This window comes from Camponotus vicinus, unplaced genomic scaffold, assembly GCF_025532165.1.
Source record: "Camponotus vicinus isolate PSW18456_S1 unplaced genomic scaffold, iyCamVici1.0 SCAF_2, whole genome shotgun sequence".
In the NCBI taxonomy this organism is placed as follows: domain Eukaryota; kingdom Metazoa; phylum Arthropoda; class Insecta; order Hymenoptera; family Formicidae; genus Camponotus; species Camponotus vicinus.
In genome coordinates, this window is record NW_028141956.1 from 14,395,806 (window position 1) to 14,409,118 (window position 13,313).

Here is a 13,313-nt window from a genome sequence, read left to right on the forward strand (position 1 = left end):
TAGCTTCTAATTTTGCAAAATATAAATTTAACAAGCTTAATAGAAATCTGCATTGATTAATGACTATTTTACTATTTTTTACTCGTTAGTAACTCGCCACATGCGTATGACAAAAATTGCATAATCTAATCCGACAGTTGAAATATCGATATACACCGCTGGCGGTAAACATAGTAATAACGTGTAAACACGAGCGGATGATTAACAGTGGAAATTTTCAGGTGTTTCCGTGTGCACGTTAAAGCAGGTGTGTAGCGGGAATGGAACATCCTATGTAACTTTATCTGCCGGTCCAATCCTCGGTACACATATACTGTTGCCAGTAAACTTATACGTCTCACCTCCCGCCGTAATTTAGCTTATCGGGTAGGTGTACACGCACATATAGGATCGACTCGAAATTCTAAACCGCTTGTATTTTATGCACACATCAAAAGTTACCGAAGCTTGCAAGTATATTTCCTATATCATCGTCTAGGAATCGAAATTTGAAACAAGGATTTGTGTCGTGAGAAATTCATGTAACTATGCGAACCTGCGCTGCGAGGGGCTCAGCGTTGATCGTAGATTGAGCTTACGTTCGTATGCAATGGGAGGCATTACGTTCAGTTGATGGACATTTGATAGATACGGAAGAGCTTGCATTCACACAAACACACGAGCTTTCCTCCTGAATATTTCCTGGAAACGTATGTATGCCCGTCAGACATCGGATATATAGCAAGATACTATAATATTATGCCATCCATAAATAAGTCAATATGTAATAATGTCTGATTACATGTATTTGAAAAAAAATGATAGTTTATAACTATATGATTGTTATTCATATTTGAAAAAAGTAATCGTCGTATAATAATAATTTGAAATTTATAAATTTTGTAATGATGAAAAAGTAATTAAATATACTTAGGATATGAATTAAGAATTAGAAATTAGTTTTTTGATTGTCTTATCAAATTTTAAAATGATTTATGCATATGAAACTGGAAACTTGTAGAAATTTCAATGTATAAATTTCGCTTTTATATTATTAAATTCTTTTGTATCTAATTCTTTTATATAACTCTTATATCGTACGTTAAACATTGAAATTCCGAGTAATATTTAATATTTAATGTAATTAATAGATGTCATTATTGAAATTTCATTGAAAAATTAAAATATTAAATTTATAATTTATCAAATTAAAACATGAAAATTATGAACCATTTTCGCAAATTATTTATATTTCAAGATATTTAAAACTTGAAAGTTATGAAATTTTTTAAATAATTACATTTATACTTTTTAATAATTCTAAATAACTATTTTTTACACAAGATTTAATGTTTCAGTTTTAATATAATTTCAAATAATTAACATTGATATTACTCTTTTTATAATTTAACTGTGTATTAATTGTGTAAGTAATATAATTATAAGAAAAAAATCTAAATATTATTTCGTTATGTTAGTATAGTTACAAACATATAAATTACATTATATAAAAGTTTTTAGTCTAAAATAAATATTTTTCATATATTAAAAAAAGATAATCTTTTCAATAATGTACCAACATTTAATATTTCACTTGACCAATATTTAATAAATAATTTAGTTTTGATTAAATTTACGTCAATCCCTTGTGACAATGTTCATCAAATATTGGTTTACCACGTCTTTAGGGATTGTTATATATTTAACGATGATTACGGCGTAAGCCCATATACCGCTAGGGAGAAATTCATTTATTGATTATGTTACAAGGTACAAAATGATTATCGCATAGAATTTACAATATATAATTTGCGAACTGTTCCTGTTCAAATAATATATGTTTTGAATTCTTAAATGTAAATTTTATAAATATTTTTGGCACAACTTTCTCGGTTTGTAATCTCTTAGTTATTTGTCATGCGTAACGCGCAAAAAAATCAACTTTATTTTTAATTTCTATAAATTCTATTGATAATAAACGCAAAGATATAAATATCAATTCGTATAATTTATTATATTAGTAACACCTGCAAACTGACATTTAATTAGTTCAGAAGAATTATTACGTATCATAAAAAAAGTGCCGATATCAGTGATATATTTAAAAATCTCGAATTTAATATCATGTTTATTAGACGTCGAAGAAAAACTAGCGTTGCGGTTAGACTCATAAATTTGAAATCTCATGTTCACGATCTCACGATCACACTGGAATCCCCAAAGAATCGTTACGTGACGTTGTCATAAAAATCGGGATATAACAAGAAATAGAATTCTAATATCAAGCGATAGTAATTTGATAGTGTAAAAAATATATAAAAAAATTCAATTTTTGCTTTTTTATACTGAAATAAATGTGTGAAACATTTTTACAATATGTTTAACTGTATTGTATGTACATATGTATGTATATTCTATAAGAAAATTGTTAAACTTCTTTTGTTTCTTGCGATAGTAGTTTGACAAAAACGATATATATTTAACTTACGCGTATCGAAATCATATTTTATATTTATTTAATCAATTTCAACAGGTTTATTAAATTTATATATTATTTACGAAAGAGAACAAGATATGTTTTGATTATTAAAATATATGAATCCCGGATATGAGTAATATTTATTTTAAATTATAATATTTATTTATATCCCAGATATGAGTAATATTTATTTTAATTATGATTAAAATGATGAAAAAAGAAAATTTATTTTACATAAAGAAAACGTGTGATACTACAAAATTTCAATGGTTATATAATATTGAGGTAATGGTTGCCATAAAATATGTATTTTCTTATATGAATAAATATGAATACTTTTTTGCACATATGCATATATATTGCGTATGTATTCTATTATTTATTCAACATTATTCGATTATTTTAATATTTTATATATTCATATGAATCCTATTAAAATCTTTTTACGAAGTAATACATATCCGTAAGATTTTGTATGCCATTATACATTTCTTTCTTATAATCCTTTTATTTGATTCTTATTTCTCTTTTTTTCTTTCTTTTCCTTTTTTCTTTCCCTTTTTTTCTTTCATAGAGCTTCCCCTTATTAAAAATATTTAAATTAAAAAATTACGTAAACCTCTCTTTCTTTCTTCTGGATATATACATTGTGAAAAGTAAGAAAATACGTTGTCTTTGATTTTTTTTTATATTTAAGGCAATCATATAGATTGACAAATTTAGAACATAAGACATTATTTTAACGTGAAAGACAAATCGATTTTTATTAATAAACATTAAATATAAAAATAGAAATACAAAATTAAGAATTAGTTTAGAGAATTATTTGTAAAGAATTTTTTTTTATTTCCTTTTGTCTTCTAAATGTGTAAAAAAAATTTCAAAATCATTTTCCCTATGACGTCTATATTTTTTTATCATCATAATGCGCAATATAGAGAGGTCGCGATTATAGTACGTATAATGTATGCTTAATTTTTACTAATAAAACTAACACGATCGTGAGATGAAAATGTCGCTATGTTGATCAATGCCGTGGTTGGATAGCAACTGCTGGCAATTCGTACGGTTCGCTGCATGTCGTCCGTAATCCGGTATCGATTTGCAATCAGGTAAATTTGACAATCGCGATAGACGGATTCTCCGACGATTCGATACAATGGCTGATCGGAGAAGGAGGCAGCGGGGACAATAGAATCGGGACGCATTTCCCCTATTACGCGATGAATGGAGATTTCGAGTTTTATCGCGGAACTAGGCGCCGGCGGGAGAATCGTCCTCGCGCTTCTCATCTTTGCGACTCTGAATTTAAAACCGAAGAAGGAAGAAGGGAGAGGGCGCGGAATTTATTTCAACTGCATCGATTGCTCATACGTGAAAATGCATTTTGATAGTCATATAATATTTATCATAAAAATAAAGTGCAATATAAAATATTTGATACACATGGTTAAGTTTATACACATGATTTTCCTTTATAATTTAACATGTGGTTCAAATCCTTTCTTTTTATATGTAATATTATGCAGTTTATGCATTCTTTGATAAATTTAATATTTCTTTTACATCTTTAATTATTTATCTATTATGATCAAACAATCTGATGTTTGCAGAATACATATACTTTTATATATTCCATATTTTATTTATATTATCATATTATTATATGAAAAGTTGTTACTACTTCTTTTCTAAAACGACTAATTAGAAAAGATACGCAAGTAAAACATGTTTCACAAACTTGTATGTAAAATGAGTTTCACAAAAAATCAACATTCTCTTTTTTTACTCGAATTAACATAATGACTGAACGTAAAAAAGGGCAACAGGGTGGCAAGAAGGACGCAAGGTTAAGCGAGATTGAATTGATAACATAACGAGCAACTTATGAAAAACGATAGTAGCGCGCACGTTTCGAGTTTCTCTCTACCTTTCTCAGACAAACCTTTTCTATGTCAGATGCCGTTCAGTAGCTACTGCGCAGAGTTGGGAAGTAACGCGTTACTTGTAACGTCGCCGTTAGCGTTACTTTTTTTTGGTAACGATCGTTACTTTTTTCTGTCTGTAACGGTAACGGTAACGTCGTTACATTTTTACAGTAACGGTAACGAATTTAACCGTTACTTTTATCGTTACTTTAATTCTGTAATCCTGGATAGTATCCCCTTAGTAATTGAAAAATCTATTCCTATTACAAAACAGTTTACAAATATTTTGGAAAATTATATACATGCATGATGTTTTTCTCTGTATTCATAAATCTAAAATTTCTAAATTACAATAAATGAAAAATTGAATATAAAGAACATCAATGATGGAATAATTTATAATTGTCGAATATATAAAAGTAATAATTATATTTTAAAATCAATTATAATAAATACTATAAAATAATAATTATATTTTAAAATAAATTAATTTAATTTTTGTATTATAAAAAGTAACGAAAAAGTAACGAATCGTTACTTTCTTAGTAACGGTAACGGTAACGAGTTACTTTTCAAAATTAGTAACGAGTAACGGTAACGAGTTACTTTTCACGAAACGCGTTACTTTTTTGAAGTAACGTTCCCAACTCTGCTACTGCGCTCTTATTTTCTTAATGCTCCCTTTCCGACCGGCATTTCCGCATGTTCATTATTTCTGCGATTTCTATGAGCATATCATTATACATGAAAATAATGTCCAATGATTTTTGTTTAATTGAATCAATCGCGCATCGCGTTTGATATTATTTTTCGATCGAATTTCAATTTAATTTTGATCTAATTTTGATTGCATATTCTGTTGCAATTTATATTATAATTTTGATATACGTATCGAGTAATTTGTTTCTTTAATAATAATTATATGCAATATCATTAATTTAAATTAAAGGATATTATAACATATTAGCTACGTATTTTCGAAATATTTGTAAAAAAAATAATTGATGAGAGATAATGATAGAAAAATTAAGTATTTTTACTACAAGTTTTTAACTTTATAATTTTTATATTTATTGAATATCATATATGTAGAAATTTTTTCTAAAGAAAATTGGAAAATCTTTTAATCGCTATGTCGATTTGTATGTAAATCAACTATTCACCATATCTGATATGTATGTACATAGAACAAGAGCAAACATTTCACAATTACATACCTTCTACTGTTCAATTATTCAAACTGTCATTAAACAAAAGTAAAAAATGTTTAATCTATAATCAAAGATTTGCAGAAAATTAGTTATGTTTCTCTGTAATCAATAAAGTTTTCCGTATTTTAAATGCTTTTTGCGCACAGTTTATACATATAAATCTACTCATTACATCCGCTTTGCATAAATGTACTTTCAATATTACATCATTTATATTTATATAATGAAGAATAATAATATAATAATAATAATAATAATAAAGAATAATAATTTTTATAATAATAACAGTATTTTTTCATACATTGAGGAATATTTACTTCAAATATGAATTATTACATGATTATTACAATGTAATAATCTTGTAAGCGAATAAATAATCGAAAATAAGTGTATTTTTTTGAAAAAACAAAAACTCATATGTGATTAATAATCTTTCGAATATCTCTATCTAGCCATTCTATTGATTTCTGAATTTGCCCCATCTTCGTAAAATAGTTTACTGCAAATTGAAGTAGATTATTTGTAGACTCGATTTTCATTTCAGTTTTTCTCCTTCCACCCTTCTTTCTCTCTCTCTTTCTCTTTCTCTCTCTCTCTCTCTCTCCCTCTCTCTCTCTCTTTTTCTCTTTCTCTCTCACCTGGACGAAGGAGTGATATCGCTGTTTGGGAAAAGGATTTCAGCCGGAAGTAATGGTAATCCTGGCGATTCCCTTTCAAATGTGGCTAAAGTTCCGTAGGAATCAGCAAGGGCTTATCGGGGTTATGACACTCGAAGTCCCTGTTACAATTCAGCTTCTCCTTCGCTCCCTCGCCCTTCTCTTACTTATGACGTCTCTTATACCAGTGGGATGTTGTTGGTGATCCATCCCACAAGCCACTTATCAGTTTGGAACGGTCGCGGTTTATATTTATTTATGAATTTCGGTTTCGCACGCCCCACAATAGTGATAATAATATCATAACAATCACGGAGCCATTCAAATCTCACTAAAATATCGATATTCCTACGAGAGATGAAATTTTCGACTATGAATGACGATCAAATTCATGCTCCAGATTGCTCTTATTCGATTTTTTTTTGAATTTTTATAATCCAAATAATAATTTAAATAATGTAAAATAGCTTTTTTAAATATAAAAGAAGTTTTTTTATATGTAAATTTGTCGATTATCTCTTGACCAAATATTAATGAAATAGAGCAAGACGTATATAAAGATCATTTCACACAACGATAAACTTTTTTTCTCGAGAAGAATTTTACTTTTTTGTAAATGCGGTTATAAATTGCTTTTGTCATAGACAGACTTTTGCTGAAAATTTATTATTATTATCTCATGACATCATTTTGACGATATTTGATCCGAATGAAGTATGTCAAATTAGCTTCGAAGATTGATTCAATCTTCAGACCCGCAGGATATATTGAAATGTGTATGAGTGTGTGTGTGTGTGTGTGTCTGTCTGTGCACCTCTTATTTTAAAGTATTATATATGTATTCAGGACGCTCGTCACGAAATCGTGCAGGAACGTTTTCTTATAAGAATAGCAGAAACGCTCTCTGTCGCGGCACGTTGGACGATTTGTTTGGATAGGCAGCGAGATCCTTTTCGACGGAGCGAATTGCTCGCGTCGGTCCCGTCGAGAGTACTGCGAGGCATTTTATCAAAAGTTTAATACAAACGCTAACTTTCTTCGTTATTCTCTTCCTTCCTTCCGTCAACGTTATTCTCGCATAATGAGGGTCGGGGGAGTATTATTTTACGAGAGACGCGCTCTTATCGCCGTCGCTGCGCTCGCGATAAATCGGCCCGAGCACATTGCGCGTTCCGCCGCGCCTATATTTCGTTCGAGACGAGTTTAACCACTTCCTCATCGACCACACCATATGTATACGTACAAGCGCAAAACCGACAGCGAGGATAAAAATAATTCATAAATAAGAATTCTGTACCGGGAGAGGGGAAATTAAACGATATGCGCGAAATGCATTACTCTAAAAATAGAGATAAGTGCGAGAAATGGAAATGTGCGTGGGATAACTTAAACTCTCCAGAAAAATGTCAAAGGATTATCGGAAAAAAAAGAATGACTTTTGTGCAAAGTTAACATGCTTCTAAAATTATATGACCGGAGAATGGGAAAGTAGATCGTTAATCTCTCATATTCTATTTGCGTACTGGCACGTTAGCGAAGATAAAAGATACTTCTTACGTCACATAAATTCATAATTAGTTTGAAGCGCTTTTGTGTTATAATTAGAGAAAAGTATTACAATTTTTTTTAATTTATTTAATTACTATATATTGTGACATTTAATAATGTCTTGATCAAAATTATAAAAGAAGAATGTTATTCGAATTACTCATTATCAATGAATTGTTTAAATTATGCATTTACCGATATATGTATAAGTTTATAAATTTATTAATTTATATTCTTATGAGATGTACATGTGGCGCAAATTTATCTTTTACAATTAAACTCATAATTGACATTTAAAGTGCTTTCATGCGGTGATTAAGAAGACGTTAAGCGTTACTCGAGAAACTTATTAATAATCGTTTTAAAGTTTCGATAATCACAAGAATTTAATTACGACCATCTATTCAACGAACCTTTGCTCGAAACTTTCACTTTGCTCTTTCCGTTTTCTTCTCTTTCTTAATTTTTTCGTAAACTTGCTTTGCACTTTGCACTCCTTCTTCTTTGATTCACTTGTTTTGAGCAAACTCTGCTTATATGCGTTATATATGCAATAATGTAATAAATAATCTAAAATTATGTATATAGTTGATGTTTTTGAAAAAGAAAAGAGAGAGAAATTCACACAGTATAAAATATATTCGATACATTTTAATTAGATGTTTAATTAACTCTCACGAAATAAATGAGTTAATAATTCGATATACTTGCTTTTTCAACAAACTAAAATTAAAAGTATGTATCTTGTTAATTATTTGTGATAAATGGCTATTACAATAATTAAGAATAGCGAATTTTTGTTTCGCATTTACTTCATAGTGATTTTATCCTCTACATTGAGCTCATTAGTACAGTGTTCAAAGCGCTTTTATGATATAATTAAAAAAGAGATATTGAACATTGTTCGACGGAATTATCAATAATCGGAGCTTCGATATTTTCCCAGGAATAACGTTTAATTACAATCATTCATCCGATCTTGTCTTGAACTACTGCTGTACTTCGCTAACACCTTGCCTCTTCATTTTCTCATCAGCTTCCTATTCCGCGTTCCCTTGTTTCGTTCCTCGTTCATCTATGTAATATCGTGATAATCTCATTATACATTTTTTATCGTTGAAACAAAAACGAAATGTGATTAAATATTCGGAATAAACTTATCACATCAATCAATCGAGCATAATAGTATCAATGTGTTTCCATACATTATACAAAAACGTGCGTAGATGTGTTTAAGCTCGTAATTGGCATCTAAAGTGCCTTAATGGTAATTAAAGAAGACGTTAATTATTGTTTGATAAATTTATTAATAGTCTCATTAGATTTCTAGTTATGATTGTATTCTTAATGAGACATTTTTCTGAAATGTCTAAATTGCCACTTCTTCTTATTATTTTCGCTAGCATCTGACATATGCCTCTGATCTTTGCGATATTATCTTATTAAGATAATATCATGATGTGAATATCTTATTTAATAATTTTTTGTTTCAATTTTTTTTCCGATCATTAACAAGATTAACTATACCATTTATTTATTGTCGATCAATTTTATATATTTTATATATTTTATAATATTTTAATAAAACGAGAACACTCTATACATGTAGCGCATAATATAGCATTTGTAAAGTGGTATGAATTATATCGTATGTCCACATTTCATGAATGTTATGCTTTATTCACATTCAAATGCTTCTATACAATAATTAAAGCAGATATAATTGAGTGGAAAGTTTATTAAGCTCCTAATGAGTGAAATACTTCTCTGTTCGAGAAAAAACGGTACGATTTAATGTGAATAAAAAAGTAGTAATAATAAAAATTAATTCAATTTTATCTCATTTTTCTCCACTTTCCCGCAATAATTCTTGATATTATAATGTAGAAAAACAAGTATACTTACTATTTTAAGGTCAATAAATCACGGCATAGATTAATAATCATTTCAAATTTTTAATAAACGCAGAAAGAAACATTTAATCATACATATTAGCTATAAATCTCCCAAACTTATTGCGATGCGAGTGCTATTTTCTGTATCTTTTTATCGACTTTTTATACTCGTTTTTCATTGTTTTTTTTAGGGGGATAGTACACCCACGTTATTAAGATATCGCGTAACTGCGTTTGCAGTTACGCGATATCTTAATAACGTGGGTGTACATCCTCTACTCACGGTTTCAGCGAAGCGAGTCTAGATCGGAAGACTAGAGTTGGCTGAACCTCGGATCTGCGAGTAGTAAAATACGCGGCTTAATTGCTTAATTTCTCACAGCTAAGCCCGCTTTCCCCCTCGCCTCGCTGCTGTCCCTTCCCCTTCCCTCCCAATGTTGAAGAACAAAGGCATGCGTCCGTTACTTCGGTCTTCTTACTTTTACACCCTATCAACATTACTTTTCGTGTGACACTTTAATTACACCACGAAAATCGGGCAAAAGGCATAAGAGACGCGCCATGGCAAAAGAGAGCTTTTTTCGTTCTGTGATTCAATTTTAATTATTAAACCGCAAAATTATCACCACACCATGCATGACACAAATGACTCGACAAATTGCGAATACGATGGAAAGCAAGTAAAATGGGTTATTATCCTCAGCGCTGCACAAAAAATTTTCCAATATAAAATTTCGCGAAATCAAAAACGTAAAAACGTCATATCTTAGTTAAATTTCATGTATTTGCGCGTTTTTTTTATATGTATACATATAGTTATATTTTCTTTATATAATTTTTTATTTAGGTATTTATAGATAGAGTGTATATATTTATCTTTCTCTTATGTATGCGCGCACGAGATCAAAAAAAAATGTTGCAATATATAATCGCATTTTTTACGAAAGAAAAATGCAACTTATGCCAAAATATCCCAAATAAATCAATAAATAGTTGATTCTAAAGCTTGTTAGAACTATATTCGTTCGGATATTATTTAGATCACCACGATAATGTAAATAACTTATGAAACAACAACTTAACAACAAATTCACGATATTGATTATTTACTTATACATTTTTTAATATCAAAGAATGATACATATTAGTGACACTGTTTATCCGCGCGTAAAAAGGCCAAAATAATTAATATCATAAATATATTTAATCGATTGTTATTAAAAAAATATATTTAATTGATTGTTATTAAAAAAATATATTTAATCGATTGTTATTAAAAAAATATATTTAATCGATTGTAAATTGATATTAAACTGATATTAAAAAACAAAATTACATTTTCGCCGATTGCGACACAAAGTAATATATCTCTAATAAAACCGTATAATTTAAACGCTTCTTTATGCATAAAGTTTCAATATATCGCGACTTTTTAATGGTGCAATATATTCAGTGTGCACCATTTTCTCTGTTAAATCGTAAACGCTATCAAATTTACAACATTTATAAACAGTCATTGCAACACATAGTCGTTGCACTATTTTGCCAATCTGATCAACGGAAGAGCGGTATTAAGCGATTAAATAAGATAATTTTATGATGACTTGATGATTATTATGGAAGCGATGCTATATTGTTGTATGTTTAGTAGCTCATGTGATACTATAATAAGAGAATTCCATATAAATTTTATACATATAGTATCTTCACCGCAGGAAGATCGCTATAAACTTTAATCCCGATTCCTAGGTAATCGTGACAAGAATTCCCGTGCTAAATTAAATTAATAATTCATGCATATAAACAGCACTCAAACTGCATTCCGTAGATTGTGTAGGCTTTAATGCGATTAGAATGCATAGACGTTACGCGTGATAAAATTGACATAAAATATTTACGGTAAAAATATTTTTCTTCAATTGTTTCTTTTCATCGATAATTTCGAGTTAATATTAAGCGGGATTGTAAGTCCGTTTTTATTCTCTGCATAGATTTTTCAATCGACAGTTGTATAATCAAATAATATACTAAAATGTAGCATTTTATAGCAAATGTAGCATTTTATAGCAAGGAAATAAAAAAGTAAAGAGTTAAATTTCGATTAAATATTGAAGGTTACGGTATATTAATCGATTTGCAATACATTGCAATTATCATAATTATCACTTTTCTCAGCACTATTGATTTTTCTCGCTCCTTATAATTGTGAACCACAAAATCATTTAGATTCATTATATACTAATTGTAAGCGTGCTTCTTTCCTTTCCGTCGATTAAGATACACGTAACAACGTTCGTATGGCTGACGATAAGTATTGCATCGAATCGGATTATGGAAATATCTTGCTGGAATTTCGTCGTCGAACATAATAGGAATATTAGATCGGAGTATCGCGCATAGATTAATGAATGCAAGATAACGGTAATAAGATTAACATTTTTTTTATTCGATCATCGATAGGCAATCTCGCTACGCATTTGCATAGTACTTCACATTCCGCGCATTTATACTATTAGTTTTTTTTCTCCGAGACGATATCCTTATCAAAACTGCCGGCATAGTTCGAAATCAATATCGGATTCTTTTCACGGATCCGCGAATGGAGAGTTAATTTTCCAGCGCGTTTTCGAGGCAAATGGCGTGGATGAATAAACGGCTTGGTAATGATTTAAATCAAGTAGCGCGCGTGCGTGGGCCTTCGTTAATCTCTCTCGAACGACCGACTAAAAGAATTCAACCTCTCTGGCAAACAGCTAAGTTTTCTTATATTCTTACGGTTCGGTAGGGAAAGTCGTTCTTTTCACGTGATTTCCTCCGATTTACATAAAGCTACAAAGTCGAAACGCGAACAAACGTCCTAACAAATAAATTAAAGGTAGACGATTTTTTTTATAATACGAAATAACTCGGAGCAATTCGTGAAGATCGCGTGCAAGAAATGCAGTAAGTTTGCAGAGAATCATTTCTTCCGCGTAGCTTAATAGTTCCGACGACTGTCACACTTCAGCGGAATGGTTCCTGCGCGCCGGGTGTAGTTTGATTAACGTTTACTACATTACAAAGTTAGAATAGAAGTAAGTTTTACGTGTTTCCTTTGACTGCAATTTAAGTTTGTAGCTCTCGTTACCTCACGTACGAGCAATTGTCTGTCATTTTCAATCATCTTTTTTCTCCTTTTAATTCAATTTCAACAAATGTCTTATTTTTAATCGTAGTCAAAATATTAAAATCATTTATCAATTATTAATATATTAACCGGGGATAAATGTTAAATGAAATGATAGCCATATAATAGCAATATATAAATATTAAATGATATATTATAACCATGTATAAATGAACGAATATATATATGTATAATAAATTATTAAAAAAAAGAGAAAGAGAACTATTATGGATTAATAATCATCATAAAAAAAACGACAGTAGATTAACAATAATCTAATAAATATAAAAAGTAAGAGAGAATCTCTAAAGAATGAATCGTGATATCAAAATGATTGTTATGAATTTTTTTCCATAAGCGTTTTGCCAAGTTTTATTCAAGACGCTTTTTCAACATCTTTCCATCAACACTTTAAAAAGCAATTAAATTGCTCATTTCAGCGCGCATTTAA

The 13,313-nt window shown here is 29.7% G+C and overlaps 1 protein-coding gene across 2 annotated transcripts in view; it reads right to left on the reverse strand.

Annotated features, from left to right (window-relative positions):
- Positions 1-13,313, reverse strand: part of LOC145966532 (uncharacterized) — a 58,664-nt gene that overhangs the window by 43,402 nt on the left and 1,949 nt on the right. The window contains exon 1 of one of the 2 annotated variants that reach the window (XM_083090648.1): positions 9,980-9,999. The exons of the other annotated variant lie outside the window; for it this stretch is intronic. The gene's annotated coding sequence lies outside the window, so the exon portion shown is untranslated. Of the gene's footprint in view, positions 1-9,979; positions 10,000-13,313 lie in introns of those variants that run through there. 2 annotated transcript variants of the gene reach the window in all.